This window comes from Dreissena polymorpha, chromosome 8, assembly GCF_020536995.1.
Source record: "Dreissena polymorpha isolate Duluth1 chromosome 8, UMN_Dpol_1.0, whole genome shotgun sequence".
NCBI lineage: Eukaryota > Metazoa > Mollusca > Bivalvia > Myida > Dreissenidae > Dreissena > Dreissena polymorpha.
This window is the reverse complement of record NC_068362.1, coordinates 10,852,765-10,869,820: the sequence shown is the minus strand read 5'-3', so window position 1 is coordinate 10,869,820 and position 17,056 is coordinate 10,852,765. Positions and strand designations below refer to the sequence as shown.

The following is a 17,056-nucleotide window of genomic DNA, read 5'->3' as shown; positions in this document are numbered from 1 at the left end:
TGACGAGTGCTGGGACACACTCTGGGTCTCCACATAATGACGAGTGCTGGGACACACTCTGGGCCTTCACATAATGACGAGTGCTGGGACACACTCTGGGCCTTCACATAATGACGAGTGCTGGGACACACTCTGGGTCTCCGCATAATGACGAGTGCTGGGACACACTCTGGGCCTTCACATAATGACCAGTGCTGGGACACACTCTGGGTCTTCACATAATGACGAGTGCTGGGACACACTCTGGGTCTTCACATAATGACGAGTGCTGGGACACACTCTGGGTCTTCACATAATGACGAGTGCTGGGACACACTCTGGGTCTTCACATAATGACGAGTGCTAGGACACACTCTGGGTCTTCATATAATGACGAGTGCTGGGACACACTCTGGGTCTTCACATAATACAGCCTCTGTAGGTAGGAGTGCTGGGACACACTCTGGGTCTCACATAATCACGAGTGCTGGGACACACTCTGGGTCTTCACATAATGACGAGTGCTGGGACACACTCTGGGTCTTCACATAATACAGCCTCTGTAGGTAGGAGTGCTGGGACACACTCTGGGTCTTCACATAATCACGAGTGCTGGGACACACTCTGGGTCTTCACATAATACAGCCTCTGTAGGTAGGAGTGCAGGGACACACTCTGGGTCTTCACATAATGACGAGTGCTGGGACACCCTCTTGGTCTTCACATAATGACGAGTGCTGGGACACCCTCTGGGCCTTCACATAATGACGCCCTGGCCCAGAAGGACCACATAAACTTCAAAATACACGCACATAATATATGATTATGATCATTCTATTTCATAACACAGCCACTTTAACTAACATAGATCTCTTTCAAGGGGTTAAACAATGCATGGTTATCAGCATGTTTCTCAATATTTAACATTCCTGCCAATCCCTCTTGGGAGTAATATTTTTGTCTACCTTTAATCTCGATTTACATCACACACACCAGGGTGAAAATGAAAGGGTATATTACATAATCTTGTCTGAGTGGGATATAGATCAAACATCATGGCATATTCACATTACTCAGGGATTGGCTACAATATTTTACAACTGGAAATGGAAGTGTGATATACGAGTAATGACAGTCCAAGTGGGACAACTCAAAATTTAAAATTGTACCAACCTTTACCATTGAAAATGGAAGTGAGATATACCAGTAACGAAAGTCCAAGGGAGACAACTAAAATTTTAAAATTGTACCAAACTTCTCTGTTTGTCCAGGAATTATAAGTAAATTCACTTCATTGAATTTTAAAAGTTCTTAAAGGCCTGATAAAGGTGGCGATCCGTAATTATTTACCGATTTTTAAATATTTCTTTTCATATCTTATTTATAAAGGTTATCAAAAACAATATATATATATATATATATATATATGTGTGTGTGTGTGCTATTGGACATTACCATAAGAAGAGCAATATAACTTGTTTTGAGCTCAAAATACCGTGTCCTCCAAGTCAATTGTGTTTACAAACAATCAGTTTATTTACAACGCTGTTTACTCGGGAAAGTGAAAGTGACTCAGGTCACCAAAAATATATCGTTAATTTTCAACGTTTTCCGATATCACTCACAAAGCAGGTCTCTTCTAAATGGTTAAAACGTTTGTAGTGATCTAATAAGTTACTTTCTGAAAAAAGTTGTTTAAAATATAATTAAAATTGAATTTTCTTTCAGCTATTTTAGCATAAGTCACCGCTTTGAGGCTACACATCACGTTAGTTGAACAGTTGTAAACATTTCATCCAATTATGAAACTGGTATATCTTCCATAATTCTTGACAACTTTGCACCTAAGCAGTGTTATTAGCTTTTTATGCAAGAGTAACTGAAAACCTTTATAAATTAAACCAGATTAAACGCATTATAAATGGATTTGTCACCTTTATAGGGTCTTTATTATTGCAATGTCTTCATAAAACTAAAATACATATTGCATATACTTTTAGACATGAACTAAAGACATGAACATGTCATATACATGCTTTAATGTTACAATTAATTAATGAAATTTATGAAAACACAATTAAAAATAATTTTACTAAATTGATACAAGTAATAAATAGATAATGTCATAATGACTTGATAATTGCTTAGAACAACTTAATATTGACTGCAATGAATTGACAACAGTTTACACTGTGTGACACAGTATCAAATATGGATTTCTTCTTAATTGGGTTAGGACTTGTGACACTATTCCAATGTTTTTAACGTCTTTCCTGTGGCTTCAATGAAGACGCCAAACAATTAAACTTAAAATGACAGGCAACACACATTTGACACCAGACAATGACTGACCAACATAGCATTTGAACCTCAGTTGAACACACAATCTATGATTGGGCTGCATGCCACTAAGGCTGCGGCTATTATTGATATAAATGTAATCTTACCTGACACAACTTGGCATGTGAGGTCAGTTCAGGTGCAGTGTTTGGCTTGAACTTTATTTCTGCTGCTCACTAAACAACCAATTTCACTTCCAACTCAACAGGAGGGAGGTCAGTACATGTCCAGGGTTTAGCTTGAGTTCCGTTTCTGCTGCTCACTAGATAACTATCCCAATAACTGTCACTTCCACCTGAACAGGAGGGGGCCAGAATAGTTTCAAGTGTTTAGCTTGAGTATCATTTCTGTCACTTCCAACTAGACAGGAGGGATGTCCGTGAATGTCCAAGTTGGACTCTCAAGTTCTATTTCTCTTGCGTAAAATGCTTAAGCCCCTTGCTTGCCAAAGTGCCCTCTGTACATCAACTGTGTATTCAAAACAGAAACATAGTTAGCTCATTCATTATTTCCCAAAAAGATAACACAACTCTGTGAATACATATTATTCATGTCTTAATACCTGTTGAGCTACCAAACACCTTTTTAGATTCTAAAATTATGTGTAAAAAAACATATAATTTAAATCAACTAACCAAAATTGCTACCTGATTTTGTTCAGGAGTGTGCGGGAAGTGCTTTTATCATGGCCACCGATATATTTCAATGTTTTATTAAAGGTTAATTATATCTTATTATAAAACTGAAATCAAATAATATTTATCTCAATCACATACAATGTAGGTTGCTATGTCTGATTTACAATATACATAAAGGATAAAGGATGTAGAAGTAAAGAAAAGTGTAAACTTGCGATGTTTTAAGAATGAAAAATAATGAATCTTGAGAAAATAACTGTGTTTTGTGTGTCCTTGGCTATTACAGAGCCATATAAATATTGCATTTATCAGTGGCCCTATTGCTTTTGAGATAATTCACTTTGTTTCTTTTCATACTTTATGTCCAGAGCATAATTATGAAAAGTAAGTGTACAAAGCGTGCTTTGCAAAATAATCACCCTTGTCATAAGCTATCAAATGTCAGACAGCACATATGATTCGCTGAGTTTTATTAAAATAATATTTGTTCAGATAATGAACAAAAATAAAATGCTTAAAGTTAAGAAAGACAGTTGGCAAGAGAAAAAAAAATTGCTGATTAAAAATCAGTGAAATTGAGTGGTTGAACATTTAATTGATTCAAAAAAGTGAAATATAATTTCTACTTAAAGCACAAGTCTCACTATTTCCGGTAGAGCCCCGGTCCATCCCGGTTTGTTCATGCCGGTTGACCGGTGAGAACCGGGATGATGCGTAGAAATTTGTTTATGCGGTCACACTATTTCCCAGCGCCGCCCTGGTTGAAGCCGGTCAACAACACCGCAGAGTCCCGGTCAACCCCGGACTAGCTACGGTTTATCCGGGTAAAGCCCCGGCAAAGGCCGGGTTGTCGCTGTTTATGCCCATGTGGAGCCCCGGTGAAAGCCGGCAGTGTCCCGGCAGAGCCCCGATATACCGTAATTCCACAGGCACTCAAAGGGGCTATACTGGCATCAGACCCCAGCAGAGCTACGGTTTAACCCCGGTCATCGCCGGTAATGCCCAGGCGGAGCCCCGGTGAATGCCAGTGGTGTCCCAGCAGCATTAGTCTATACTGATGTTAAAGTCAGAGACTTGTTGACACCGTGTAAACTGTTAGGGTAACAAGTAATGCATCAACAACCAAGTACGGGTCAATAGCGCTGTCTTAATAACTACCTAATTCATGGGTAAAAAGTATTGCTTGCAAATTTATTTTTATTTATTTTAATCAATTATTTTCTTGTATATTTCAACTTTGTTTATGGCGTCAAAAAGATAAAAGTTTTCTAAGGGGATTTTTTTTCATAAAATTATATTTTTAGTGGGATAGGTATCATCAATATTCCAAAAATGTTCATGTCATATAACTGTGATTGCAAATTTTATTCGATATAAACTGAATCTCATTATATACCATTTCATCATGTTTTCTATGCTTTCAGAACGTCTAAAAAGACATTTTGTTGTTTTTTGTGTGTCTAATTTATCTCTATAACTTAAAAAGGATAAACAGAGCACACACAAACCTTGCTTAAAGGGGCCGTCCAACAGATTTTGGCATGTCTAGAAACATGTCATTAAATGCTTTATATTAATAAATTTAAACATTTGACCTAAACATCTCCAGTAAAAAAACAATACAATTTTAAAAAAAGGAAAAAAAAGTAACCCTCAACAGGGCTTGAACCACTGACCCCTGGAGTCCTGGAGTAAAAAGTCTCCCACCTAAACAACTAGACCATCCATGCTCATGCTTAGACCAGATGTATTTTTTACCTATATAAGCAATCCTTGTAGTTTCCCAAAATATAACTACAACAACAAAACTTTCCAAATTATTCAATCGTTTTGCGTCACATGACGCTTTATAATTTTCAGGTTTTCAAATCGTCAAAAGATGCATATAATGGATATTTAAGAGCATGGTAAATTGTCAGTATTACTATTTCCTCAAAAAGATCATAACAAGGGTTGTTTTGTAAAACATGCATGCCCCCCATATGGGCTGTCATTTGTAGTGGCAGCCAGTGTGTGAATATGTTTTTAGTCACTGTGACCTCAACCTTTGACCTAGTGACATGAAAATCAATAGGGGTCATCTGCCAGTCATGATCAATGTACCTATGAAGTTCCATGATCCTAGACCTAATAATTCTTGAGTTATCATCAGGAATCCATTTTACTGTTTCGAGTAACTGTGACCTTGACCTTTGACCTAGTGACCTGAAAATCAATAGGGGTCATCAGCCAGTCATGATCAATGTACCTATGAAGTTTCATGATCCTAGGCCTAAGCATTTTTACACCGCCGCCAAATTTTTTTGGCAAACAAACGCACTTACGCTTGACCTACTACAGATGACGAATTCATCTATTTTTAGTAAAATATGGGTGTGTCATGTTGGGTTTAAGGTTGCTGCAATGGAGCAGATAATTCAGTAAGACGAGATTTCTATTCAATTCCAACTGTCAGAGAAAATGAAGGCGATTTCACGAAAACTTTGAGCGAAGATCGGCGACGACTGTGGCTGGCAAATATCAACCGGAAAGATGCGCCGACAAAATACTCGACAATCTGCTCCGATCATATTATAAACGGTAATTGAAATGGATATATTGATGTTCTATTTTACAAGTTAAAGCCTGCGCTTTCTATTTATAGATATGTTAGGCTGTTATTGTTATTGTTAGGCTGGCTCAGACCTCATGCAGCGTTAAAGTGCAGTCAATGCATATTTCTTTGCATAGATCAGATTCTGAACAAGTGTACATTTTTCTATGACAATGCACTAAGAATATTAACATCTCGTATGCTTATTTGATAGTTCAATTTTAATGACACTCTGTTTTTCAGGCAAACCGTCTAGTATGTATGAAAGATCCAATCCTGATTGGGCCCCAACACTTCTTCTTGGAGAAGACCTGACACCAAGTTAATCTTTGAAGAAAGAGAAGAAGATAGAAACTAAAAAAAAAAGGTACACTATACATGTATGATAAATGTGGTTTGATCTGAAAATGCATGAAAAATGACTACCCAATCTGCCATCTGGATTTGATGGGTTCAAACTGGAATTGTACAAGAGTCAGTGAGTCTCAGTGTTGGTAAGTTGGTCTGTCTCTATACTAAGTACATGTTATTTGTAGTATGCTGTTTAATTTCAGATACCAGAGGAAGTTGGATAGGGATGAGGTTCAAGAGAAGCACCATGTGGCCAGAGCACTTATTGAGTTACAGTCTGAATCGCCTGAGATTCATGAAATATTCACAGCCGTGCCACTTGCCTCTGAGAGTACTTCCAAGCCCCCTAATCACTCTGTCGAAAGTGAACTTCTGGAGAGCCCATCTACTCCATGAGTAACACAAAGTCAGGTAGATAGTGCAATACAAAGACTGATCTCTGAGAACATGCAGCTGAAAGCTGAATTGCAAGCACATCAGCTGTCAAAGGAAAGTTTTGAACATGACAATGAAAAGGTTAAATACTATACAGGTCTGCCGAACTTCCGCGTCCTTGTGATAGTGCTCAACATAGTAACTCCATTCATCTGTACAAAAAATATAGGCTTGGTGATATTTTAATGACATTGATGCGCCTTAAACTCAATATGCCGGTGCAAGACTTAGCTTACAGGTTTGGTGTCTCCACATCAACAGTGTCTAGGATTTTTCTAGTCATGATACACATTCTGTACATCAGACTGAAACACTTGATTTACTGGCCAGAGAGAGAGGAGTTACAGAAGATAATGCCAATGGAATTCAGAACACACTTCTCCAAAAAAACTGCTGTCATAATTGACTGTTTTGAAATATTTATTCAAAGACCTAAAGGACTTATGGCAAGAGCTCAGACTTGGAGCAATTACAAACATAACAATACTGTTAAATTCTTGATTGGAATAACACCCCAAGGATCTATTTCATTTCTTTCTTCAGAGTGGGGCGGCAGGGCCTGTGAAAAGTCTGAAGGTTGTGGTATTTTAGGCAAGCTTCTTCCAGGTGATTTAGTTTTAGCAGATCGTGATTTTGACATTGCAGACAGTGTCGGTGTTCATTGTGCGGAAATAAATATACCAGCATTTATGCGTGGTAAGGCCCAGTTGTCAGCCATAGATGTTGAAACAACTCGGAAAATTGCACATGTGAGAATCCATGTTGAAAAAGTCATAGGTCTTGTCCGCAGCAAATATACCATCTTGCAAGATAAACTTCCCATAGACTACTTCATGAACCAAAACGGAAGTGTTCCCGCAATTGATAAAATAGCTACTGTTTGTTGTGCGTTAACCAACATGAATGAATCTGTAGTTGGGTTCAATTAATAAGTTTTTTTATGAAGGTAACTGTCAAAACAACATGAAAGTGACATCTAAAGGATCATATGAAATGTATGTGCTACCTGATATATATTATTGTCTAGATATCATAAGAAAAAGTCTAAAGTGACAGAAGATTATGCTTCGTCTTTATATTGCATTTCGATTTAAACGTGTATATATTGTATAATTTTGAATGAATGCAAAAATAATTTTTAAAATAACACCATCTTGAAATGCCAGGCTTGGTTATGCGGCGACCTGAATCAGTTTTACATACTAGTGGTAACATATTCAAAGAATGATTATGTAATGTATATTTATTTATTTCTGTCACTTAATAAAATATATAAACACAATTTTTCTTTCTTGTGCAGTGCTTGAGACATTTCAGAACTTTATGAGTCACATCACAGGAAAATGGACCTTAAGGTGATTGTGACCAGTTTTGATCCAGATCAGCCTGTGCATTGCTTTATTGACTGAATAACAAACAGATTGGATCTGTGATTTTTTTTATTGACTGAATGGCGAACAGTTTGGATTCTGCTCAGACTAGTAGCGAGACTACGCTTTTAAGTGGAGGCAGATCTGGTTTCGAATCCAAATCGGTCACAATCGCCGTAAGCAACTAATTTTATATGAATGGACACATACTTTACAAGTAACACCAAAAACATAAAATATTCAAGATTTATTTAACATCAAACATGCAAACCATAAGCTGATAGCACTAAGGCAAACAGTAGCACATGCTATATGAAAGGAATAATATATTAGACGACAGCCACATCGAATTGATAACAAGATACAGAAAAGGAAAACAGAATGTTCTTATGCATGTATATAGTATTTGTTTGCTTGCTTCTGTTCATATATGTTGCTTAATTTCGATAGAATTTCTGGCATCTGTAGCGGAGGATAAATCTTGTTGATGGCATAAATATAAAAATTATTAAAACTAAATTTCTTTTTTTTTTTGCTTGCTTTAGAAAAAAATACATATTTGTTTAAAAAAAACAACAAGTAAACAATTTGATGTGGCCTTAGCTTTGCAAGAAAAGCACATTTAATTAATGATGAGACAGGCATACATGTGCATAGCATGATGATACAGTGTCACAGGAAAAGCACATTTAATTAATGAAGAGACAGGCATACATGTGCATAGCATGATGATACAGTGTCACGGGAAAAGAGACCTTGTGGCAAATGCGACCAGTTTTGATCCATATCAGCCTGCTTATAAAAACACAGTCTTATAAAAATCCAGACTATTGGATTAACATCTTTGTTTTACTGACTGAATACCAAACAGTTTGGATCCTGATCAGACTGCGCTTTCAAGATATCATACCAGTTATTACATGCATAAATAACACATACCAAATATTTGTTATATCACAGTTATCATGAAGTGGGAAGCAACTAAAACTGATTAAAACTGAAGCTGTTAATTAGTATAAAGTCCCTTGCATACATATATAAATGAAAGTAAAACTTTATAGTAGTGGTTTGTAAATTATTCTAATGATGTACAATCTTTTTAGCTTAAAAATGTTCAAAAGTAAAAGAAGAAGTATAATACATTACTGATTTAATAGAAATTCTTAAATTTAAAACCTGATTTAATGACTACCTGAAACACAGTTATTTTTATAATTTACATTCTTTCATGAAAATTAAAAAAAGGAAAGATATATTATTTAAGTATCAAAGAAACAATTTATAATACTACAATGCATATTTTATGCCCCATTTATTTTCATAAAGAAATATTGTCTGAATGTCAAACAGCTAGGAAACAGACCAGATGCTGTGTTTCATTACGTCTGGTCTGCTTCCAAGATGTTTTCAGAAATATCAATGCCATGGTCATCCTCAACAAAAACTTGTATCTGTATCAATCACAGTTAAGTATCACAAGTGGATATTACTTCCACATCTTATGTCTGCATGATGGACAGTAATATGGGGGTTTGGGTTTTCTTTTGATTGAAAATGCATTTAAAATGCAGGAAACCATGTGGACAGTTTTCATTTGCACATTTCACAGTACATTCAGTGTTTTTATCTGCAATATCACCACAAACACAACGTAATTCTTGAGAAGCCCCGTCAGACTGACTGATGTCCTCAACACTTTTTACAGAGGAATTACACATGGATTGGGTACTTATTTTCACCGGGGAAAGGGGCTGAGCAGCTTTGGGATGTTGATTAGCACTTTGCGGACCATTTGGGCACACATCACTGAACAATGTTCCTGTCCGCGGAGTTTGCTTAGGCAGCCTTTCTCTGGAAATCAGACTTCCTGTCAGTTCAGGTAAAACAGCATGAGTGAAAAAGGCCTGTGATTTTTCTACAATTTCATCACCCAGTTTAATATCGGGTTCAATCCTTTGAACAAATATATCCGATGGAGACCATACAACAAAATCACAATAATCAAGGAGCTGTGTCTGCACTTGGTACGCGTACTTGTGACTGTCCTAAAGCTTGCCGTCACATAGATATAGAATATTAGCAAGGCCATGGTCCTTTGCAGTAAAAGGGCACTTTATTTCAACCAGACCTTCACCACAACAATCACATTTCACAAAACCATCCGGGCTTGCACCAATGTAAGGGTACTCTGAGTTGATACACAGTCCACATCTTGTTATGGTAAAGTTCTCGTGTTCTGTCCTCATTCGTTTTTTCATATTCCTTCAGAGCAATTTTTTCCTGTTTAATCCCATAGTCAGTGGCTTTCGATCTGAAGCGCTTGGTACTGCATTAAGCCAAGACAGTTGATAAGGCAGGATTCTCGCTGCTTGTTGTACACACAGATTTCATGATGGAAGCAGTTATTCTTCCTAACCGAAAGCGAAACCACTTTTAATATTTGCTCTGGTATCGAGTTAGCCTTTCGGCATTTATTGCCTGCTCTTCAGTCACGGTTAAAGTTCTACTGAGCTCAATACAGTGCGCTCTCAGAGCTTCCGGGGACATATCTAAATACCTGTCATCCCGTAGATCCACAAGGGGCTGAGGTAGATTTCCATCTTGAAGAATTCATCCTGGAATCCAGACGAGACAGTTAGAACCGACGAATGTGTGTTTGCGGCATGCAAATCTCGCAACAACTCCCGCCTTTCTAGTGCGGTCGGTTCAGGTACATATGGCAATTTCAAAGGTTGTCGCTCTTGTTGAACGTCCTCACCTGAAATACAACAGTGCCCATCAATAAAAAAATGTACAAAGATATTCAATTGTACAATGAAACACATATGTGCCATGTCACAGCCCACATAAGAAAAAGGACCTCAATATAATTGTGACCAGTCTAGATCCAGATAACACATGCTTTCAAAAAAGATCTAAACTTTTTGTTTAACATCCTGAGAATTAATAACTTGAATAGCGAACAGTCACGATTCTGATCAGACTGCACATTCTAGTGCAGGCTGACCTGGGTCTGAACTGATTGCGATTGCCTACGGTGCCTTTACCAGTGAGGCGGCTCATAATTATATAGTATATACATATACAAAGTTATGCAATAGTTTTGGTACAAGGCCAAAGCAGGGGTGTGTCACTGCAGCCCCCTGAAACACATAACTTTTAAAGAAAGAAAGTTACGTCTCTTATCAGCCCATTATTATATGGGCCGCTAAAGTGAAAGTGTTCCTTACAGTCTCTTAGTTAAATAAGCCTTGCTAAAGGTGTATAACGCCACTCATAATTAGTATATATACATACCATTAATAACACTGTCAAGACGCCTTTTTTTGGTTGACACAGACGTAAAATCGATATCCCGAATTTCAGCATAGGGCACCTTGTCGACTGCTTTAGGCGTGGACCAGTAAGCCTTTTCCTGTGTCACAGTTCTGCGGGACATGAGGCGATGTATAGCCTCTATGTGAAAAAGCAAGGCTCCGACATGGCTACATGTCTCCCTGAGACCAGCCTTGCAGTCGCAATGTGCTGCCTCTACCATACCATCTTTATTGGCTATGACCCAGGGATGAAGTGGTGTTGCATTCATCTGCTGGGAGTGTCGAACCTAAGTGAGATTGAAATGAATGTATATAATAATAACTCATAACCTATAATAATATACAGAAAAAGAACACCAGGAGGTAAACAGAAACTGATCCCCATAAAGAACACCAGGAGGTAAACAGAAACTGATCCCCATATATATTTCATTGGTTTCAGTATACCTTCACAATATAATGTATTCTGTAAGAAATTAAATTAAAAGATAAAGAAGCTTTTATTAATGTAACAAACAAATAACAAATAAGAATAAAGATTAGGTTTGATTAGCTGTACAGTTACAGCTATAAATGTATTGCGACATACATGGTATTTGCTTGTGAGCCACTAGTATAATATAATAGGTATGCCTTGGCCAGGGACCGATCCCACAACCTTTATCCTGCATATGAAGCGGACACTATACTACCGGGCCATCAAGGCACTGGTTTATTTCCTGGACCCCTCAAGCTATTATCTTTTCCCATTTAATTCCTTTTATGTAATGACTAAATATGCGATTTTCCAGGTTAAAACTATTTACTTAAATTTTGACAAATTCATATTTTTATTTGATGCTAGATCTAGATATATTAACACGACAATTGTATAGAGTTTACTTACCTTTGCAGTCACCAAAACCAGTGCTCCAGATAACATGCGTATATGCGTAAAAACGAATAGAATTTCTTAAATAACGATTTAGATTTAAAATCTTTGCGTAAAGTTAAGCATTGAAAAAATATAACGAGAATTCGAAATTTTCAAACGTGCGTAAAACTTTCAGTAGCAAATTATATACGGTAAACATTTCATCCCGGTTCTGACTCGTCTAGACGCTCAATTGAAACTACAACTTTAAGTCAACGCCACTCAAGCGTTTGCTGTGCGGAGGAGCCACACCTAAGAACGGTCGAAAGGCCAAACGGTCTCGATTCTGTTCTCCTAGTATTGCAGGCGAGTCATTACTGTTTATTGTACCTTTTTAATTACACTTATCGTAATTTTTATACTCAAGTAATATACTGTATACCTATTCAATATGTCATGAAAATTAAATGTTCAATATAGTTTTTGATATGACTTTAACGGCGACCAAAAGGTCATTATGACCTAAGCGGAAGTGTCAGTGACCATTTTACATAAAAAAATCAAAATGGCCGACCGAAGCGATGTATCGAAGCGTGGAAGGCAAAAAAAAAGCCATTTCAGTGTCTAAAGTCCATGCTGCATGCATTCTTTCAATAAGAATCAAATACTCAAAGCATGGTTTCGTCAATAATTGATCAACTTGTAAGCTCTGGCGTAAATGACTGTGAATCTAAAGCACAAAAAAACATTGAGGTTTAGACCGGAAAAAGCTGTCCGATTATGCGAAAGCAAGAAATGGAGAAGGAAAGCCAGGATTTTCCAAGACTATAAACCAGAATGTTGAATTGTTGATGTGTCAAAAACAATGAATAATCAAGAGCACCGCCTTGCGGGTGCAGACCGCTCATCTATTTTTTTTTTGAAGGTGAAGGGACTCTCATTTTCAATCACAAAGGAGGGAGGGGTGGAGTGAAGAGGGGTGCATTGTGTGGGGGTGTGGAGATTTATTACATTATCTTCCAAAAATGCGAAAGAAAGGAAAAAAAAAATCGGGGGGTGGGGGGGTGGGGATTCTTGGGTGCGATGGTTGGACGGTATTTCAAACATAAAATAATAAAAATAAATATTTGTGTTTTTTAACCGTTTCAAAAAAAAGTTTGTGGGTGAGGTGGGGGGGTATAGTGTGAGGGTGTGGTGGTCATTTGTGAGATGATCTTAAAAAAAAAAAAAAAAAAAATAGGGGGGCGGGATTCGGGGGGGGGGGGGGGGCACGGGCGATGGTTTGGGTGGAGTCTATTGTGGTATGTCAGGTAAGAGTAGTTTTGTCAAAGTATCAATCAAATCTAATCATAAATAAAGAAGTTATGGCAATTTTAGCAAAATTTAATAATTTGAGAGTCAAGGTCATTCAAAGGTCAAGGTAAAATTCAACTTGCCAGGTACAGTAACCTCATGATAGCATGAAAGTATTTGAAGTTTGAAAGCAATAGCCTTGATACTTAAGAAGTAAAGTGGATCGAAACACAAAATTTAACCATATATTCAAAGTTACTAAGTCAAAAAAGGGCCATAATTCCATAAAAATGACAACTAGAGTTATGCAACTTGTCCTTTTACTGTAACCTTATGATAGTTTGCGAGTGTTCCAAGTATGAAAGCAATATCTATGATACTTTAGGGGTAAAGTGGACCAAAACACAAAACATAACCAAATTTTCAATTTTCTAAGTATAAAAAGGGCACATAATTCTGTCAAAATGCCAGTCAGAGTTACATTACTTTGCCTGCACAGTCCCCTTATGATAGTTAGTAAGTGTTGCAAGTATGAAAGCAATAGCTTTGATACTTAAGGAATAAAATGGACCTAAACACAAAACTTAACCAAAATTTTCAATTTTCTAAGTATAAAAAGGGCACATAATTCTGTCAAAATGCATGCCAGAGTTATCTAACTTTGCCTGCCCAGTCCCCTCATGATAGTAAGTAAGTGTACCAAGTTTGAATGCAATAGCATTGATACTTTCTGAAAAAAGTGGACCTAAACGCAAAACTTAACCAAAATTTTCAATTTTCTAAGTATAAAAAGGGCACATAATTCAGTCAAAATGCACGCCAGATTTATCTAACTTTGCCTGCCCAGTCCCCTCATGATAGTTAGTAAGTGTACCAAGTTTGAATGCAATAGCATTGATACTTTCTGAGAAAAGTGGACCTAAACGCAAAACTTAACCCGACGCCGATGCAGACGCCGACACCGCACCAAGGTGATGACAATAGCTCATAATTTTTTTTTCAAAAAATAGATGAGCTAAAAATAATTTGGTAACATATTGATAAGAATTAATTTTATAAATAGGGGGTAAAATAAGAATTAATTTTTAATATAGGGAGTAAATAAGAATTTGACCAAATTATTATCTGGAGCTCTGACCAAAACATTGTCATTTACAGTCATGCTCTGTACGTCACGAACCCAACCACAGCTCAACTGGTTGATTGCTTCCATAGATTTGTACGCTTTCAGCTGCTCAAATGTATATGCACTTTTAGTGATAATTGAATAATTCACAATGTCAATGTATGTGACTGATGGCAGACATTTATTGTCACTGACGAGATCACCCTTACTCAAAGCGTACGGGTCTCTTCCGCCTATCAAGGATGTTTTTTCGTCGTATCTTTTCCTTTCCTTTCCTTCTATGTGATCCTTGTACAAGTTTTATGATTGCTTATCTGCCATTTTAGCATTAAATAAGTTCTACTTAGTCAGTATTTTTCTAGAAAGACGACAATTCACGAAAATTAATCAGATGTAGATGTAGAAAGCGCTATCGATTGTGTGTATTTGCCAAACAAAATGGCGGACATTTCCTGTTAGCGCGCACCTGTTATTATCTCGGGAACTATGTATAGGTTATATTACACTGAATCCATTTCCCATTGGGTCCCATTATAAAACTGGCAACTTTCAAAGCATTTTTCTTGTATCTCCTATACATCAAATTTTGCAAGACCGGTATCATTTTAAAGATAAATCTGTACTCTTTCAATAAATGCAGTCAAAAATATATGGTCTCGCAACTTCTAAGAAAGTAATATTTGCCCAAAGGCAAGCACCCTCGGAAAACAGAGTTTCGAAAGTGAAATTTCGACAAAATCCCCGCATTCAATAAATGCACCCCAAACAGTTATCTTACAACGTAATCCCAAATGTAGTTCTGGCTTCCATAACTTTAAATGTCGCTTTTTATGATTTTTGACTGGCGCGACTTTATAGTTATGGACCAACCCCATTAGGAAAGTCAACCAGAAATTCCCGAAAAGTTGACAATTAACAAAGACCGGTCCAAAACAGCTTTTAAATGCAGTTGTTGGCCCAAATCAAGCACTTGATTGGAAAGATTGACATTTTTCACATTTAACTGATATATATTCTTTCACAAAATACTATCTTAAACATTTAAAATGTATCTATTCTGCTCTTACATATCGAGAAAAACAGCAATCTGACAGACTTTCTTGAAATGCGAATCTCCCGAGATTTCACGGTCATATGACGTTATTTCTATTTTTAGTAACAAACCATGTGCTCAGGTGTTTTCAAATTCAGAATGACATTTCCCGGTATTTTAATTATTCTGGCTTATTTTGTAAACAAATTGTAGTGTCAATACAAAGTCAAAGTAAATATTATATAAAACTACCTGATTCACAATGAAATCAGTCTTATAATCCACCAGACGTAAGTTGTTAATCACAAATAATAGATTTCAGAAAACGAAAGAAACGTTTACAATTTCAGCATAACATGTCAAGGTTTATCCGAAAGTATCGAAATGAAAACTCGTCACGTGACAAAGCGACAATGGCGTCAAAATTGTGAATTTCAGACTGATGAGAGTTATTTTCATTTATTGTAAGATGCATTTGAAACATTTGAACCTTAAAATATTCCTTGATGCAGTAATTTATATTCATTCACCAATATATGTAGAAATGTATCCAAGAAAATGAGCTTTCTTTGATTTATAGCGTGACATAAATATGTTACGACTCTGGTTGACTTTCGATACGGGGTTAGCTTCAGCGTACAGGTCTGTCAATACTATATAAACTGTACGCTGAAGTTTCTTTAGCTATCCCCAATGAAATGCGCCAAAATGTTGCAGACACACACAGGATGCAGGAAATAATCACAAAAAGCATGGTTGCGATAACTAAAATGCTTTTGATACCGAAGAGAAAAGGAACTCTTTAAAAATAGGCACTACTGTAACCTATACACACTTTTTCCAAATTTGAATGGGTTGTGTTTATTTCAATATTGTATTAAAAAAGTTATACCCTGATTTTGAAAAATGAGTCGCGTCTCAGATTATGCAATGACTTACAACTTCTTTGCTTTCAGCGCATTGATAAATGTAAACAAAATCATCAATATTATGTAAATTTCTAAATGACCGAACGATATTTAAAGAAGGGGAGCAACTCATTCATCTTTAATGATCTGTCTTGACAAAATGTACAATTTCCGATTAATTTTGTTTCAGAAATTGAAATTGTATGAATAAGACCATCATACATTTATATTTATTTAAGATAATCGCATGAAAGAAACACATATTTACCTTGTCATGACATTTTAAGTTTTATATTCTTTACTGAAATGTATGTTTTATGTTCGTATACTTAATGTGTTGTCAAACGCCGCCATCTTAGGTTACATTCAACTAAAAAATCGAGTGTCTCTTCGTAGTGCGTAATTTCTCAAGAGTTTTCGTCTCTTCTTGCATAAAAGACATTTAAAAATCTTAGACCTGTAATATGTGGCTTTTTCCTATATCATATATGTGTCTGGAGAATTTTGATGACATCAATTGCATTCTAACATAAAATATTATTTGTAGAGTGTGTTTTCTGTTGTATGGGGCTTTTGTGGAGCAATGTTTTGTAAAAACGATGTTTTTATCGTGTCTGCATTCGTAGGACATGCCTTTTTATTGCATTTTTTTGAAGACGAAATACAGATCTTTAAAATTATACCATGCTTGGAACAGGAAAATGAAAGGCCAAAAACATGCTTTAAAAGTTGGCAGTATTATAATTTGTTCACGTATAGTCACTTGCTCACGAGGTGTGTGTTGTCATGTGGTTCACTCCGTCACGCATAGTCACGTGCT

General features: G+C 36.6%; 1 long non-coding RNA gene across 1 annotated transcript; it reads right to left on the bottom strand.

The window, feature by feature from the left end:
- Positions 1-10,394: 10,394 nt before the first annotated feature.
- LOC127841879 (uncharacterized) lies at positions 10,395-16,588 on the bottom strand. Its single transcript, XR_008031391.1, has 3 exons — positions 16,505-16,588; positions 11,004-11,310; positions 10,395-10,464 (listed from the first exon to the last, which is right to left on the bottom strand). It is a non-coding gene; the product is annotated as an uncharacterized LOC127841879 (long non-coding RNA).
- Between the last annotated feature and the right edge of the window lie 468 nt (positions 16,589-17,056).